This window comes from Herpailurus yagouaroundi, unplaced genomic scaffold, assembly GCF_014898765.1.
Source record: "Herpailurus yagouaroundi ecotype Mexico unplaced genomic scaffold, PumYag 140, whole genome shotgun sequence".
NCBI lineage: Eukaryota > Metazoa > Chordata > Mammalia > Carnivora > Felidae > Herpailurus > Herpailurus yagouaroundi.
Window position 1 is genome coordinate 17,540,034 of NW_024412395.1, and position 17,416 is coordinate 17,557,449.

A 17,416-nucleotide genomic window follows, 5' to 3' on the forward strand; every position below is an offset into this window, starting at 1 on the left:
AGCGTCCGACTTCAGCCAGGTCACGATCTCACGGTCCGTGAGTTCGAGCCCCGCGTCAGGCTCTGGGCTGATGGCTCAGAGCCTGGAGCCTGTTTCCGATTCTGTGTCTCCCTCTCTCTCTGCCCCTCCCCCATTCATGCTCTGTCTCTCTCTGTCCCAAAAATAAACAAACGTTGAAAAAAAAAATTTTTTTTTTAATTACATTTCTCAGTCTCACTAATCACATACCAAGTGCTCAGTAGTCACATGTGGCTGGTGGCTACCACATTGAACAGTGTTCTATCATATTTCAGTACAGAAAGTTCTATGGAATGGCACCACTCAAGATGCCTTGAGCACACACCAAGTTGAAAACTCATCTCTGCAAGAGGACTTGCATTGAAATAGGAAATGTTCAATAAACAACCACCTTCTTTCCTATGTGCCAGATTCTGTTGTACCTGCTTCACACATAGCATATCATTATATATTCACAACCCGGGAGATAAGTGGTATATTCCTACTCTTCTAAACTCATTTTCTAGCACTGCCATTGCAAAATATCACAGACAGCATGGCTGTGTGTGATGGAAAACAGAAGACCAGTACAATGAGCCAGATGAATGGCTCTACTTACTCACTTTCCCTTTCTTCCTCTTTGCCCTCTGACCATTTGGGCATAAATGTGTCGTGATGAGATGGGTTATAAGTCCAAACCGAGAGAGACAGTAATGTTAGTAATAAATCCTTCCCAGAGCCCTGCCTGAAAGGGAAGCCTCCCAGGTGGGGAATGAGCAGCCACCGCTCAGAGCAGGGCCAATGTGGGGTACCATATGGCTCAAGTTGAAACAGTTCAGGAATGCCATCATCACCCACTGGGATTTTTGTGATGAAATATGCTAATTACAAATCAGTATGATGGGCAGGGAGTAAGAAGCACCAATTCTCCTCCACAGAAATAAAAATAACATGCAGCCAGCTCTCTATTAAACACAGAAACTGGAGCAAGGAGAACATAGGCAATTAGAATTATAGACAAGTCCAAAGCTTTTCTTTAGCAAGTGAGCTCATTTTCAGAGGCTTCAAAACTGATTCTAATGTAATAAACAGAGATGGAAATCTTGTGAATGCAACACACACACACACACACACACACACACACACACACACACACACAGCTTGACTTGGGAAAATCCCATGGGAACCAGCCCAGATACCCATTCAGGCTTGACATGCTCCTGCCGAGACTTTAGTCATCATGTTCATAAACTCACCACTCTTTCAGGACCTTCGGGCTTAATGCAAATTAATTAAACTGCCATGCAGCTCATTTGACCATTATTGAGGTTTTAAAATAATTAAGAGTGAAAGCAACTGATTAAAGCCTTTCCAGGCTGCTGTAGCGGTTTATGAATTATATAAGTTCCATGTTAATGTGACTCCTCAGTGACTGCAGATTAGCTGGGGGGATATTAAGATGGAATAAAGAGGCAACAGTAGCCATGACATCTTTTTGTTCTGTATTCCCCAACAGCTTTCCAGGGCATCCAATGTGGAGGCAAAAAAATACCATACTATATTTCAATAGCATTTTACAAATAGGATAATATTGTTTGTCCCATTTGATCCTCCCACTAATTCTATGAATTTGGTAAGTCTGGTGTTACTCTCTTTATTTTACGTGAAAAGAAACTAAAGCTTTAACAAGTTAAGAGCCTCACACAGACAGAGCAGGAATGTAGTCAAACACCCAGGACTAACTCCCAATCCAGTGTTCCTCCAGTATACCATGGTGCCTCTCTTAAGGATAATGCTCCTCCAAAGACAGTTGGAACCAGTCTGTAATTTCTAAAGAGAAAAGTTCATTACTTTGGCTTAAAGCAAGGATTCACATATTGAAATAGAGAAAGATTTTCACTAAGGGAAGAATAGAAATATTTTTGCTTGGTGTACTTTTAGGAGTATTATACTTAAGTAGAAAGAAATACATTTTATTGCCACAAAAGTCATAGTCAGTGATCATTACATTAAAGCCAATGATCTTACCATTAAAGATCCAGTGTCAAAGAGAGTCATAGAAAAGATAGAGGACAGTTCTATTAACTGAACACCTATATCAATTTAACTCTACAGAGTTCAGTTCTTCATTTTTTTAAAATATGAAATTTATTGTTAAATTGGTTTCCATAAACATCCAGTGCTCATCCCAACATGTGCCTTCTTTAATGCCTATCACCCACTTTCCCCTCCCTCACATCACTCCCCCATCAACCCTCAGTTTATTCTCAGTTTTTAAGAGTCTCTTATGGTTTGCCTCCTTCCCTCTCTGTAACTTTTTTCCCCTTCCCCTCCCCCATGGTCTTCTGTTAAGTTTCTCAGGATCCACACAGGAGTGAAAATATATGGTATATGTCTTTCTCTGTATGACTTATTTCACTTAGCATAACAGTCTCCAGTTCCATCCATGTTGCTACAAAAGGCCATATTTCATTCTTTCTCATTGCCAAGTAGTATTTCACTGTATATATAAACCACAACTTCTTTATCCATTCATCAGTTGATAGACATTTAGACTCTTTCCATAATTTGGCTATTGTTGAAAGTGCTGCTATAAACGTTGGGGTGCATTTGCCCCTATGCATCAGCACTCCTGTATCCCTTGGGTAAATTCCTAGCAGTGCTATTGCTGGGTCATAGGGTAGGTCTATTTTTAATTTTCTGAGGAAACTCCACACTGTTTTCCAAACTGGCAGCTGCACCAGTTGGCATTCCCACCAACAGTGCAAGAGGGTCCGGTTTCTCCACATCCTTGCCAGCATCTGTAGTCTCCTGATTTGTTCATTTTAGCCACTCTGACTGGCATGAGGTGATAGCTCAGTGTGGTTTTGATTTGCATTTCCCTGATGAGGAGTGACATTGAGCATCTTTTCATGTGCCTGTTGGCCATCTGGATGTCTTCTTTAAAGAAGTGTCTATTCATGTCTTCTGCCTATTTCTTCCCTGGATTATTTGTTTTTCAGGTGTGTAGTTTGGTGAGTTCTTTATAGATTTTGGATAGTAGCCCTGTATCCAATGTGTCATTTTCAAATATCTTTTCTCATTCCATTGGTTGCCTTTTAGTTTTGTTGATTGTTTCCTTTGCAGTGCAGAAGCTTTTTATCTTCATGAGGTCCAAATAGTCCCTCATGAATATGGATGCAAAAATTCTCAATAAGATACTAGCAAATTGAATTCAACAGCATATAAAAAGAATTATTCACCATGATCAAATGGGATTCATTCCTGGGCTGCAGGGCTGGTTCAGTATTCACAAATCAGTCAGTGTGATCCATCACATTAATAAAAGAAAAGAAAAGAAACATATGATCCTGTCAATCGATGCAGAAAAAGCATTTGACAAAATTCAGCATCATTTCTTAATAAAAACCCTCCAGAAAGTCGAGATAGAAGGAACATACTTAAATGTCATAAAAGCCATTTATGAAAAGCTCACAGCTAATATCATCCTCAATGGGGAAAAACGAGAGACTTCCCCCTGAGATCAGGAACATGACAGGGATGTCCACTCTCACTGTTGTTGTTTAACATAGTGTTGGAAGTGCTAGCATCGGCAATCAGACAACAAAGGGAAATCAAAGGCATCAAAATTGGCAAAGATGAAGTCAAGCTTTCACTTTTTGCAGATGACATGATATTACACACGGAAAACCTGGCAGACTCCACCAAAAGTCTGCTAGAACTGATACATGAATTCAGCAAAGTTGCAGGATACAAAATCAATGTACAGAAATCAGTTGCATTCCTATACACTAATAATGAAGCAACAGAAAAAGAAACTGATCCCATTCACAATTGCACCAAGAAGCATAAAATTCCTAGTAATAAACCTAACCAAAGATGTAAAAGATCTGTATACTTAAAACTATAGAAAGCTTATGAAGGAAATTGAAGAAGATACAAAGAAATGGAAAAACATTTTGTGCTCATGGATTGGAAGAAAAAATGTTGTTAAAATATCAATACTACCAAAGCTATCTACACATTCAATGCAATCCCAATGAAAATTGCACCAGCATTCTTCTCGAAGCTAGAACAAGCAATCCTAAAATTTGTATGGAACCACAAAAGACCTCAAATAGCCAAAATAATATTGAAGAAGTAGACCAAAGCAGGAGGCATAACAATCCCAGACTTTAGCCTCTACTACAAAGTTGTAATCATCCAGACAGCATGGTATTGGCACAAAAACAGACACATAGACCAGTGGGATAGAATAGAGACTCCAAAACTGGACCCACAAAAGTACGTCCAACTAATCTTTGACAAAGCAGGGAAGAATATCCAGTGGAAACAAGACAGTCTCTAACAAATGGTGCTGGGAGAACTGGACAGCAACATGCATAATAATGAAACTAGACCACTTTCTGACACCATTCACAAAAATAAACTCAAAATGGATGAAGGACCTGAATGTGAGACAGGAAACCATCAAAACCCTGGAGGAGAAAGCAGGAAAAAATCCTCTCTGACCTCAGCTGCAGCAATTCCTTACTTGACACATCTCCAGAGCTCAGTTCTTCAGAAGGGCTAGGAGAGAGGAATCTGAAGGAGAAACACTGCCAATAAACTATTCCTGTTTTTTTTTTTATTTTTTGATTAAATTCTTTATTTAGATGTAATTGATATAGCCATAAAATTCACCTTTTTAATATAAATTCCATAGATTTTGCACATATTTTTTCCCCACTCAGTAGGTTGCCTTTTCATTTTATTGATGGTGTCCTTTGCTGTGCAGAAGTTTTTAAGTTTAATGTCCCACTTGTTTGTTTTTTATTGTCTTTGCTTTGGTGACAAATCTAAAAAAATCATCTCCAAGACACATGTCAAGGAGCCTAATGCCTATAGTTTCCTCTAGGAGTTTGATGTTTACTTTCAAATCTTTAAACTCTTTCTTTAAAAAAAATTCTTTTTCAACGTTTATTTATTTTTGGGACAGAGAGAGACAGAGCATGAACAGGGGAGGGGCAGAGAGAGAGGGAGACACAGAAATGGAAACAGGCTCCAGGCTCTGAGCCATCAGCCCAGAGCCCGACGCGGGGCTCAAACTCACGGACCGTGAGATCTTGACCTGGCTGAAGTCGGACGCTTAACCGACTGTGCCACCCAGGCGCCCCTCTTTAAACTCTTTCAAGTTAGTTTCTCTGTATGGCTTAAAATAATGGTCCAGATTCATCATGTTGTGTATGGCTATCCAGTTTTCTCAGCACCATTTAATGAAGAGACTATCCTTTCCCCCATTGAATATTCTTGATTCATTTGTCATTAATAAATTGATCATATATGCATGAGTTTATTTCTGGGTTCTCCATTCTATTCTATCAATCCATGCATCTGATTTTATGACAATATCATACTGTTTTGATTACTGTAGGTTTGTAATATAGTTTGAAATCGGGAAGTAGGCCTCCAGGTTTGTTTTACTTTGCCAAGATTTCTTTGGCTATTTGGGATCTTTTGTGGTTCCATACAAATTGTAGGATTTTTTATTTGTGAAAAATGCCATTGGAATTTTGATTGGGATTGCATTGAATCTGTAGATCATTATGGGTAGTATGGACATTATAAAAACATTAATTCTTCTAGTCTATGAATACAGAATGTTTTTTCCATTTATTTGTGTTTTCTTCAATTTGCTTCACCAAGTTCTTATAGTTTTCAGAGTACAGGTTCTTTACTTCCTTCATTAAATTTATTCCTAGGCATTTTATTCTTTGTGATGCATTGGAAATGGGATTGTTTTCTTAACTTCTCTTTATGAGAGTTTATTATTAGTATATATAAATGCAACTGATTTTTTATATTGATTTTATACCCTGCAGTTTTACTGATTCCTTATATCTAACAGTTTTTGATAGTTCTTAGGGTTTCTAAATATAACATCATGTCATCTGCAAATAGTGACATTTTTAATTCTACCTTTCCAGTTTGGATGACTTGTATTTCTTTTTCTTGCCTAATTGCTCTGAGACTTCCAGCATAATGCTGATGAAAGTGACAAGAATCAGCATCTTTGTCTTGTTCCTGACCTTATAGGGAAAGCTTTCAGCTTCTTACCAATGATGATGTTGTTAGCTATGCGTTTGTCATATATGGCCTTCATTATGTTAAGGTATATTCCCTCTAAATTAATTTTGTTGAGAGTTTTTTTTCATGGTAAATGCTTGTTGAATTTTGTCAAATGCTTTTTCTGTATCTATTTAGATGATCATAGGATTCTTATTCTTCATCTTGTTACTGTGCTGTAGTATTACATTTATTTTCTGATGTTCACCATCCTGGCATCCCTAGAATAAATCCCATTTGATCACAACGTATGATCCTTTTAAGAGATTATTGAACTTAGTTTGCTAATGTTTTGTTGAGGATTTTTGTATCTATGTTTGTCAGGAATGTTGGCCTCTAATTTTCTTATCTTGTATCATTTTTGTCTGGATTTGTTTTCAGGATAATGGTGGCTTTCAAAAATGAGTTTAGAAAAAAATTTTAAAAAATGTGTTTGGAAGAGCCCTCATCTTATATTTTTTACAAGAGTTTGAGAAAGATCGGTACTAATTCCTCTTTAAATGTTTGGTGGAATTTGCAAGTGAAATTGTCTGGTCCTGAACTTTTGTTTGAAGGTATTGTTTTTGTATTTATATATGAAATTTATTGTCAAATTGGTTTCCATAGAACACCCAGTGCTCATCCCAAAAGGTGCCCTCCCCAATACCCATCACCCACCCTCCCCTCCCTCCGACCCCCCATAAACCCTCAGTTTGTTCTCAGTTCTCAACAGTCTCTTATGCTTTGGCTCTCTCCCACTCTAACCTCTTTTTTTTTTTTCCTTCCCCTCCCCCATGGGTTCCTGTTAAGTTTCTCAGGATCCACATAAGAGTGAAACCATATGGTATCTGTCTTTCTCTGTATGGCTTATTTCACTTAGCATCACACTCTCCAGTTCCCTCCACGTTGCTACAAAAGGCCATATTTCATTTTCTCTCATTGCCACGTAGTATTCCATAGTGTATATAAACCACAATTTCTTTATCCATTCATCAGTTGATGGACATTTAGGCTCTTTCCATAATTTGGCTATTGTTGAGAGTGCTGCTATGAACATTGGGGTACAAGTGCCCCTATGCATCAGTACTCCTGTGTCCCTTGGATAAATTCCCAGCAGTGCTATTGCTGGGTCATAGGGTAGGTCTATTTTTAATTTTCTGAGGAACCTCCACACTGCTTTTCAGAGTGGCTGCACCAATTTGCATTCCCACCAACAGTGCAAGAGGGTTCCCGTTTCTCCACATCCTCTCCAGCATCTATAGTCTCCTGATTTGTTCATTTTGGCCACTCTGACTGGCGTGAGGTGATACCTGAGTGTGGTTTTGATTTGTATTTCCCTGATAAGGAGCGACGCTGAACATCTTTTCATGTGCCTGTTGGCCATCCGGATGTCTTCTTTAGAGAAGTGTCTATTCATGTTTTCTGCCCATTTCTTCACTGGGTTATTTGCTTTTCGGGTGTGGAGTTTGGTGAGCTCTTTATAGATTTTGGATACTAGCCCTTTGTCCGATATGTCATTTGCAAATATCTTTTCCCATTCCGTTGGTTGCCTTTTAGTTTTGTTGGTTGTTTCCTTTGCTGTGCAGAAGCTTTTTATCTTCATAAGGTCCCAGTAATTCACTTTTGCTTTTAATTCCCTTGCCTTTGGGGATGTGTCGAGTAAGAGATTGCTACGGCTGAGGTCAGAGAGGTCTTTTCCTGCTTTCTCCTCTAGGGTTTTGATGGTTTCCTGTCTCACATTCAGGTCCTTTATCCATTTTGAGTTTATTTTTGTGAATGGTGTGAGAAAGTGGTCTAGTTTCAACCTTCTGCATGTTGCTGTCCAGTTCTCCCAGCACCATTTGTTAAAGAGACTGTCTTTTTTCCATTGGATGTTCTTTCCTGCTTTGTCAAAGATTAGTTGGCCATACATTTGTGGGTCTAGTTCTGGGGTTTCTATTCTATTCCATTGGTCTATGTGTCTGTTTTTGTGCCAATACCATGCTGTCTTGATGATGACAGCTTTGTAGTAGAGGCTAAAGTCTGGGATTGTGATGCCTCCTGCTTTGGTCTTCTTCTTCAAAATTACTTTGGCTATTCGGGGCCTTTTGTGGTTCCATATGAATTTTAGGATTGCTTGTTCTAGTTTCGAGAAGAATGCTGGTGCAGTTTTGATTGGGATTGCATTGAATGTGTAGATAGCTTTGGGTAGTATTGACATTTTGACAATATTTATTCTTCCAATCCATGAGCAGGGAATGTCTTTCCATTTCTTTAAATCTTCTTCAATTACCTTCATAAGCTTTCTGTAGTTTTCAGCATACAGATCCTTTACATCTTTGGTTAGATTTATTCCTAGGTATTTTATGCTTCTTGGTGCAATTGTGAATGGGATCAGTTTCCTTATTTGTCTTTCTGTTACTTCATTGTTAGTGTATAAGAATGCAACTGATTTCTGTACATTGATTTTGTATCCTGCAACTTTGCTGAATTCATGTATCAGTTCTAGCAGACTTTTGGTGGAGTCTGTCGGATTTTCCATGTATAATATCATGTCATCTGCAAAAAGCGAAAGCTTGACTTCATCTTTGCCAATTTTGATGCCTTTGATTTCCTTTTGTTGTCTGATTGCTGATGCTAGAACTTCCAGCACTATGTTAAACAACAGCGGTGAGAGTGGGCATCCCTGTCGTGTTCCTGATCTCAGGGAAAAAACTCTCAGTTTTTCCCCGTTGGGGATGATGTTAGCTGTGGGCTTTTCATAAATGGCTTTTATGATCTTTAAGTATGTTCCTTCTATCCCGACTTTCTCAAGGGTTTTTATTAAGAAAGGGTGCTGGATTTTGTCAAAGGCCTTTTCTGCATCGATTGACAGGATCATATGGTTTTTCTCTTTTTTGTTGTTAATGTGATGTATCACGTTGATTGATTTGTGAATGTTGAACCAGCCCTGCATCCCAGGAATGAATCCCACTTGATCATGGTGAATAATTCTTTTTATATGCCGTTGAATTCGATTTGCTAGTATCTTATTGAGAATTTTGGCATCCATATTCATCAGGGATATTGGCCTGTAGTTCTCTTTTTTTACTGGGTCTCTGTCTGGTTTAGGAATCAAAGGAATACTGGCTTCATAGAATGAGTCTGGAAGTTTTCTTTCCCTCTATCTGGTTGATTTACCCATCAATGTACATGCAGTATAAAAGTCCCCTACTATTATTGGATTTCTGTCTACTTTTCCTTTTGGGCTTTTTAATATCTGCTTTATATATTTGGATGCTTGCATGTTGGGTGCATAAATATTCATAAATGTTATGTCCTCTTGTTGGATGGACCCCTTTATTATTATGTAATACTCCTCTTTGTCTCTTACTACAGTCTTTGTTTTAAAGTTTATTTTGTCAGATGTAAGTATAGCTACTCCAGCTTTCTTTTGCTTTCCATATGCATGGAACATCTTTTTCCATCCTTTCATTTTCACCCTGTGTGTGTCCTTACATCTAACGTGAATCTTTTGTCAGTAGCATATAGGTGGGCCTTGGGTTTTTTTTTTTTTTTTAATCCATTCAGTCACTCTATGTCTTTTGATTTGAGAATTTAGTGCATATACACTTACAGTAATTATTGACAGTTGTGTATTTATCCTATTCTGCTGATTGTTTTCTGGTTCTTTTTATAGTTCTTCTCTGTCCCTGTCTTGTTCTCTTCCTTGTGGCTTTATGCCTTTCTTTAGTGTTATGCTTATATTTCTTTCTCTTTATTTTTTGTGTATTTATTATAGGTTTGTGGTTACCATGAGGTTTACATATAACCTATAATATTCTGTTTTATGTTTTTTGATGTCAGATTTTACATCTTTTTATCTTGTGTATCCCTTAACTAATTAATTATAGCTATTGTTACCACTTTTGTCTTTTAAACTTCATATTAGCCTTATTAGTGATTAATCCACTACTTTTACTATATATTTACCTTCCCAGTAAGATTTACTCTTCCATAAGTGTTTCTTGTTACTAATTAGTACTCTTTCTTTCCAGCTTAAAGAAGTCCCTTTAACATCCTTGTAAGGTTGATTTACGGCTGGTGAACTCCTTTCTTTAGCTTTTGCTTATCTGGAAAACTCTTTCTCCTTCCTTCAATCCTGATAACTTTGCAGGATAGAGTATTGTCAGCTGGGTTTTGTTTTGTTTGTTTTTTTTTTTTTTTCTTTGAGCACTTTGAATATATTGTGCTACTCCTTTCTGGCCTACCAAGTTTCTGCTGAAAAATCTGCTGATTGTCTTATGCAGGTTTCCTTGTTTTTCTCTTGCTGCTTTTAATATTCTCACCTTGTCTTTAACTTTTGAAATTTTCATTATATTGTGTTTTGGTGTGGATCTCTTTGGGTTCATCTTATTTGAACTCTCAGCTTCTGTTTCCTTCCCCAGATTAAGGAAGTTTTGAACCATTATTTTCTCAATAAGATTTCTGCCATTTCTTCTCTCTCTTCTTCTGAGAGCCCTATAATGTGAATGTTATCCCATTTGGTAGTGTCCCATAAGTCCCTTATGCTATCTACCTTTTTTTCCTCCTGCTTGGATGGCTAAATTCTACTTCCTTGTCTTCAAGTTGTCTAATTCTTTCTTCTGTTTCATCTAATCTCCTGCTAGACTCTTCTAGGGTGCTTTTTAATTTATTTATTGTAATCTTCCGCTCTGTGACTTCTGTTTGGTTCTTTATTCATTCTCCAAGTCTTTGTTGAAGTTCTCACTGTGTTCATGTATTCTACCCAGTTCAGTGAGCATCTTTATGACCATTACTTTGAGCTCTTTTTCAGGCAAATTACTTTTTTATTATTTTATTAAAGTTTTATTAAAACTTTATTTTATTAAATAAGCTATTTAATAAAATTTATTAAATAAGCTATTTAACAAATTTTATTAAAGTTTTTTCATTAAAGTTTTATTACATTAAGGTTTTTTTCCTGAGGTTTTTATCTTGTTCTTTCATTTAGAACATATTCCTCTGTTTCTTCTTTTTGCTTGACTCTCTGTGTTCATTTCTATATAGTAAATGAAACAACCACCTCTCCCAGTGTTGAAGGAATGGTCTCATGTAGGAGATGAAACTTGTCATTCAACCCTGACTTGGCTCTTTGTCATCTCTCCAATCCTTGTGCTTGTCCAAGCAGTCTATTATTTTTTTAATGGCTCCCAATGGTTGAACATGTGCCAAGATCTGTCACTGTCCCCTAAAGGTAGGATCTCAGCACCTAGATTCAGCCTGTTTGGAAACAAGACCCTCTGGGAGCATCTTTTAAAAATATGCAAATATATACATTCCTTTGGGACCATGAGCATGAGCCCCACTAGCCACCAGAGCCAGGTAATCAGGAGATAGCCCCTGATTGTAGCAGCATCCATAGAACTGGAGTTCCAGACGTGAAAGCCAGTGCGTGTAAGCTCCCCTCCAGGAGATATCAGTGCTCTTGATTCTGTTAAAAAGAAGGTGCAAAGATAACACCCACTCTCCTATATCTCTAGAGAGGATTACAGTCTACCTATACTTGTGTGCCTTTCATGGTGCTTCTATGAAGGTAACCTAATAGGTCTCTTTCACAGAAAGACTGGGTGCTTCATCTGTAGTTTCTCTGTAGTGCTCTGGGGATGATAGCTAGGTAAGAGCTCTTTCTCCATTTGTTTCAGTCTTGTGAGACCTACAAATGATAAGCCTGGATTACCATCACAGCCAGATGATCTAGAGGTATTCCATGGGTGGCAGTCACAAAATTCAGCATGCCAAACATGTATATGAGCTCTCTTTCAGGAGAGATACTGGTGACCTGAAGTGAGGCAGAGGGAAATCACAAACCCACTGGCCTCAATTGGCTTTCAAAGATAGATATTTTGGTAATCACTGGTGCTGGTGATTAAAGTTGTGATGCCTGATGTGGGGTCAGAGCCCTTTTATAGTTATGGAGAAGCTTGAGCCTGTGAGTTCTCTCCTGGTTATGGGTCACCACATCGAGGCATGTGGTTTATGGCAAGATTGTGTCTCAGCCTCTTCTACCAGCTTGGATGTGGGTTTTTTTCTCATTTACCCAATGTGTCGGAGTTGCTCAGTTAGTGCTTGGATTTTTTTCAGTGAAAAATTTTCCATATATAGCTTTAGATACAGTGTTTCCATGAAAGGAGGTAATTTCAGGATTCTTCTATGTCACCATCTTGAATTGGAACATGTCTTTTTTTTTTTTTACATTGCTAGATTAGTTTGACAGTATTTTGTAAAGAATTTTTTAGTCTATATTCATAAGGGATATTAACCTATAGTTTTCTTACATTGTCTTTGTCTTGTTTTAAAATGAATTGAGAAGTGTTCCTTCTTCCTCTATTTTTTGGAAGACTATATAAAAAATAGGTGTTGATTCTCTAAGTGACTGGTGGAGGGGCACCTGGGTGACTCAGTCAGTTAAGTGTCCAACTCTTGATTTCAGCTCAGGTCATGATCTTGCATTTGAGCCCCACACCAGGCACTGCTCTCAGCACAGAGCCTACTTCCAATACTCCATCTCCCTCTCTGCCCCTGCCCTGTTTGCACACCCGCTTTCTCTCTCTCTCTCTCTCTCTCTCTCTCTCTCTCTCTCTCTATCTCAAAAATAAACTTTTAAAAACTTTAAAAAGAAATAAAAGAAAACAAAATAAATGATTGGTGGAATTCACAATGAAGCCATCTGGTCCTAGGCTTTTTTTGGGGAATGTTTTTGATTACTAATTCAATCTCATTATTTGTTAGAGGTCTCATCAGGTGTTCTCTTTCTTCTTGAGTCAGTTTGGGTAGTTTTTTGTTTCTTTCTAGAAGTTTGCCCATTCCATCAGTTTTCTAATTTGTTGGCATGCAATTATTCATGGCCATATGATCATTTTTTATTTCTGTAATGTCAAGAGTGAAGCTCCCCTCTTTCATCCCTGATTTTATTAATTTCAGTCTTCTCTCTTTTATTTCCTCATATGCCTAGCTAAACGTTTGTTAATTTTGTTGGTCTTTTCAAAGGACCACTGGAGTAAACAAAAAGCAGTATTTATTTACGTTCATTGTAAGAATTCCCCATGTAGAGAGGCTCCATTTCAGCATTCAGCAGCTGAATGTCATGGAAGATCCAGGTCACTTCTGTCTGTCTGCCCTGTGATTCTCATGTTGGCTTGGCCCCTGTTTGCCCCTCCTCATGGCTGCCACCCTGCAGGTATCTATGCAGACCTGATAGCGTCCAGTAGAGAAGTAAAAAACAACGAAGTATTTTCAAGACTTTCCTTAAGATCCTCCCCTGTGTTTCATTGACAGAAACGAATCACATGCTCATCCCCAGTACAGTCTCTAACAATGCATAATGAGGACACACAGAAGATGATGAAACCCAACCAAAGTTATAACAAGAAAGAAGGCACCCAATAAATTCTGCCTGCTGTTTAAAATGTAGTTAAACAAATGTAACTCTAATTCCTGACAGCTTTTCATAATTTTGTATTTATTTTATTTTAGAGAGAGAGAGCACAAGTGGGGGAGAAGGGCATAGGGAGAAAGAGAGAGAGAGAGAATCTCAAGCAGACTCCACGCTCAGCATGGAGCCTGACACAGGGCTCGATCCCATGACCCCTGGGATCTGAGCCAGTATCAAGAGCTGGATGCTCAATCGACTGAGCCACCCAAGCATTCCCATTTTTCACAGTTTTTAAATGAATTTTAGGAAGTGTGTGTGTTTTTTTTTTAAGAAACTGATATCTCATGCTGGAAGAAACATTTGGCTAAAGTTAGCACTTATTTGGGATTCTTTTCTTCATATCAATAACAATATTTTTTATTTTACAAATATGCATGCTATAATTCTAAATTTCTAAAAACAAAAAGAACTCATAAGGGGTAGTTATTTTTACTCAAATATAAATATCCCCAGGAGTGGTTATATTAAATAAATGTAAACTGTCCATAGTTATTTTTTATGTCATTACCAGCCATCAATATCTTGGTCCTAATTAGCCCAGCTTGGTTTATCTGTCATATTAGAAAGCAAAACAGAGCACAGTTTGGGAAGAAAGAAGAGTTTGGAAAGTTGATAGAACTGAAAGGGATGTTGTGGTTGGGGGAGGCCTGGAGGGGTCCTGAGCAGCTCTCAGATAGCAAAGAGCCATGTGGGATAGGCACATGAGCTCTGGACAGATGGTTTTCCTGTATCTCTCCCTTCCAAATGCACAGAAAGCCTCTTGTGGAACATTCGAGATCTGAACCACAGTATCTATTTAATATTGACAATATGGCCTTGGGCCAGAAGTTGATGATACAAGGATGAATACGACTAGGTTCCTGCCCTCAAGCACTCACAGTCTAATGGGAAAGATGAACTCATAAAATGCAATTTTGAGCGTAACAATGGAGGTGCAATGGCGTGAGCTACAGCAGCTGCCCAGAGGGGGTGGTGATTAATTCAGTTTCAAAAGGCAGAGACAACTCTATAGAGAAAAAACAAAAATCACAGGATGCTTTTGAGTTTATCACGTATACAGCAGAAGAAAGGATTTTCCAGAAACTGAGCAGAGGTTTGAAGCAGCGTGACCTGCTTGGGGAACTGCAAGACAACTGATGTTGATAACAGTGTGGCCGTGGAAGGCAATAAAACCAGAGCAGGGAGATGGGGACTAGACCTCAGAACACCTTTCTTGCCTTGTTAGGGAGAGTGAAGCTTATCTTGGGGATCATGGGAGTCATGAAAGTTTTTAAGCAAAGAAACGTCCCAATTTACATCTATGGTGAACACACCGGATCAGGTCAGTTGGAAGGCCCATTAAAAGGATGGTGAAGATGATCGATGTTGGAACTAGCAAAGTGACAGTAAGAAAAAACAAGAAGACAGGCACTGTCTATGAGGCTTGGTGGAAAAAAGCAGTAAAATATGCCACGTAGACCTCTGGTTTGAGCAACTAGGTAGGCGTATGCTGGAAGTGAGGTCAACCCAAAGCACGCTGAACCCAAGGTGTCATTGGACAAGCGAGGGAGGGCTCATATTTAGCAACTCAGCATAGGTATCTTCCCAAAATACAAACTAGGAGGCGTGAGGTGGCATCTCCCGAAGATACAAAGGAGGGTCAAATTGCCTGAGGAGAGAAGAAAAAGTGTGAAGGGACACTAGAGGGGCCTCCTCCATTCAGGAATGAGGGAAGCAGTCCACAAAGGAGACTGAGCAATGACAATCAGAGGTAGAAGGGGAGACAAGAAAAAACAGGCCATTTGTATCCAAAGGTGAAACAATTCCTCAAAGTGAATCATGGTCTCTGTTAAAAAAAATTTTTTTTTAGAGGGGCGCCTGGGTGGCTCAGTGGGTTGAGTGTCCGATTTTGGCTCAGGTCATGATCTCATGGCTTGCGAGTTCAAGCCCTGCATCAGGTTTTGTGCTGACAGCTCAGAGCCTGGAGGCTGTTTCGGATTCTGTGTCTCCCTCTCTGCCCCTTCCCTACTTGTGCTCTCTCTCTCAGAAATAATAAATGAATAAGCTTTTTTTTTTTTTAATTTTTTTTTCAGCGTTTATTTATTTTTGGGACAGAGAGAGACAGAGCATGAACGGGGGAGGGGCAGAGAGAGAGGGAGACACAGAATCGGAAACAGGCTCCAGGCTCCGAGCCATCAGCCCAGAGCCGACGCGGGGCTCGAACTCACGGACCGCGAGATTGTGACCTGGCTGAAGTCGGACGTGTAACCGACTGCGCCACCCAGGCGCCCCTGAATAAGCTTTTAAAAAACTAAAAAAAAGAAAAGAGGAAAGGAGATGAGAAGGAGGAAGAAGAGGAGGAAACACATCCATGCATCATTGGCAGAGAATGATCTCTAAGTGTCCCAGAACTCTGCTGCTAGTTTTCTCTGCCATTTCTCTGGGGAAGGGGGGGGATGTGGACAGATGAGGCCTATGTATGCAGGGACTGGAGGAGGGAGCAGCAGAAGCCTGAGCTGCTTCTAGCCACCCACCCTCCTCCATCTACCTGGCCTTGAGTGGGGGAGCTTTCTTGGTCATTTTGTACAGCAAGTGCATTCTCAAATGGAGGTTTCCAGCAACTAAATTTTAGGAACGTTTCAACCTCCCTCACGAGTAGTCCTCTTCCTCCATCTGACTTCATGAGAAAAAAACCTGAGGCCCTCCCAGAGGCAGCTGAGGAGAAGCCTGAGCAATTGCTTTCCCTTTGATTCCACTCTGCTATGGGCTATGAGCTACCAGCAGAAGCTTCGTGCAGCCGGCGGCCCAGCAGTGGCCTGCTTGCTCTGCAGTCTGAAGGTGGATGGATCTGTTTAAGGACCCCCCACACAGAATCTATGAACATGGCGAAGACACCATCCCAGTCAACTTAGGGAACAGGGGGAAAACATAATTTTACCCAGAGTCTACTCAGGGCCAGGCACCAGGTTTGAGCTACATGTCTGGTAGCTCATTACATAGCCGCTGAAGTATGTGCTTTCCTGCCTGTTGCCGAAACTCAGCTGGGCATCCTCCCTAAGACCATTTCACTATTAGTGAATGGCAGAGACAGGGTTTGATACCATGTCTGCATGTCCCAAAGTCCATAATTTTTCCCTCTATAGTTTCTATTATTTTTGTAATTTGTAGACTTTTTTTAATACTTTATTTATTTTTGAGAGAGAGCACACAAGCAGGGGAGAGTCAGGGAGAGAGAGACAGACAGACAGAATTCCACATCAGCATGGAGCCCGATGTGGGGCTCAAACTCAAGAACCCCTGAGATCATGACCTGAGACAAAATCAAAAGTCGGATGCTTAACCACTTAACTGCCTGAGCCACCCAAGTACCCCTTATTTTTGCATTCCTCAGATTCCATTATGCAGATGAGCCTGGGATAAAGACATGTGTCCCTGCAATGTTGTATGCAAACTGAATTTTTGTAGCCCAGGTCATATTTCAAGTATCCTAAGTTTCATGACAAATCCTCTTTCTACATAAAACACTTTCTGAGAGCAAAGAGCCATTCCCTAATTTATCTCCAGTTTCGCGTGTCAAGTTTCCTTAAAGTGGAGCTCACCTCTGCCACTAAAGAAACCGTATACCTTAAAAAAGCACCAAATCCAGAGTCTCACTTTGTTTTCAGTGAGAGCCAGGAAGCAGAGCCGGGGAGCTCTCACAGTGGCCCCTGGAGGGACACCCCACTGTTCTGTTCTCTGCAGGCAGTTTCTCTGTCCTGAGGAGCTAGCCAGAGCCCAGGGCTGCCTCCTGAGCCCCACTCTCTCAGGTCATTGCAGACTTTTGTTTCTGCACATTCTTGGGAGTTCCGGGGAGGTGCACAGAACCTGGCTCAGCGCAGATCTGCCCCTACCTTCTGGTCAGGT

General features: G+C 39.7%; 2 long non-coding RNA genes across 2 annotated transcripts in view; both read right to left on the reverse strand.

The window, feature by feature from the left end:
- The window catches only part of LOC121030475 (uncharacterized), a 188,198-nt gene that overhangs the window by 96,875 nt on the left and 73,907 nt on the right, over positions 1–17,416 (reverse strand). The gene's annotated exons all lie outside the window — the stretch shown is intronic.
- LOC121030476 (uncharacterized) overlaps positions 1–17,416 on the reverse strand; it is a 62,007-nt gene that overhangs the window by 25,203 nt on the left and 19,388 nt on the right. Inside the window, exon 2 of the long non-coding RNA XR_005790240.1 lies at positions 4,510–4,514. This is a non-coding gene — a long non-coding RNA (uncharacterized LOC121030476). The remainder of the gene's footprint in view (positions 1–4,509; positions 4,515–17,416) is intronic.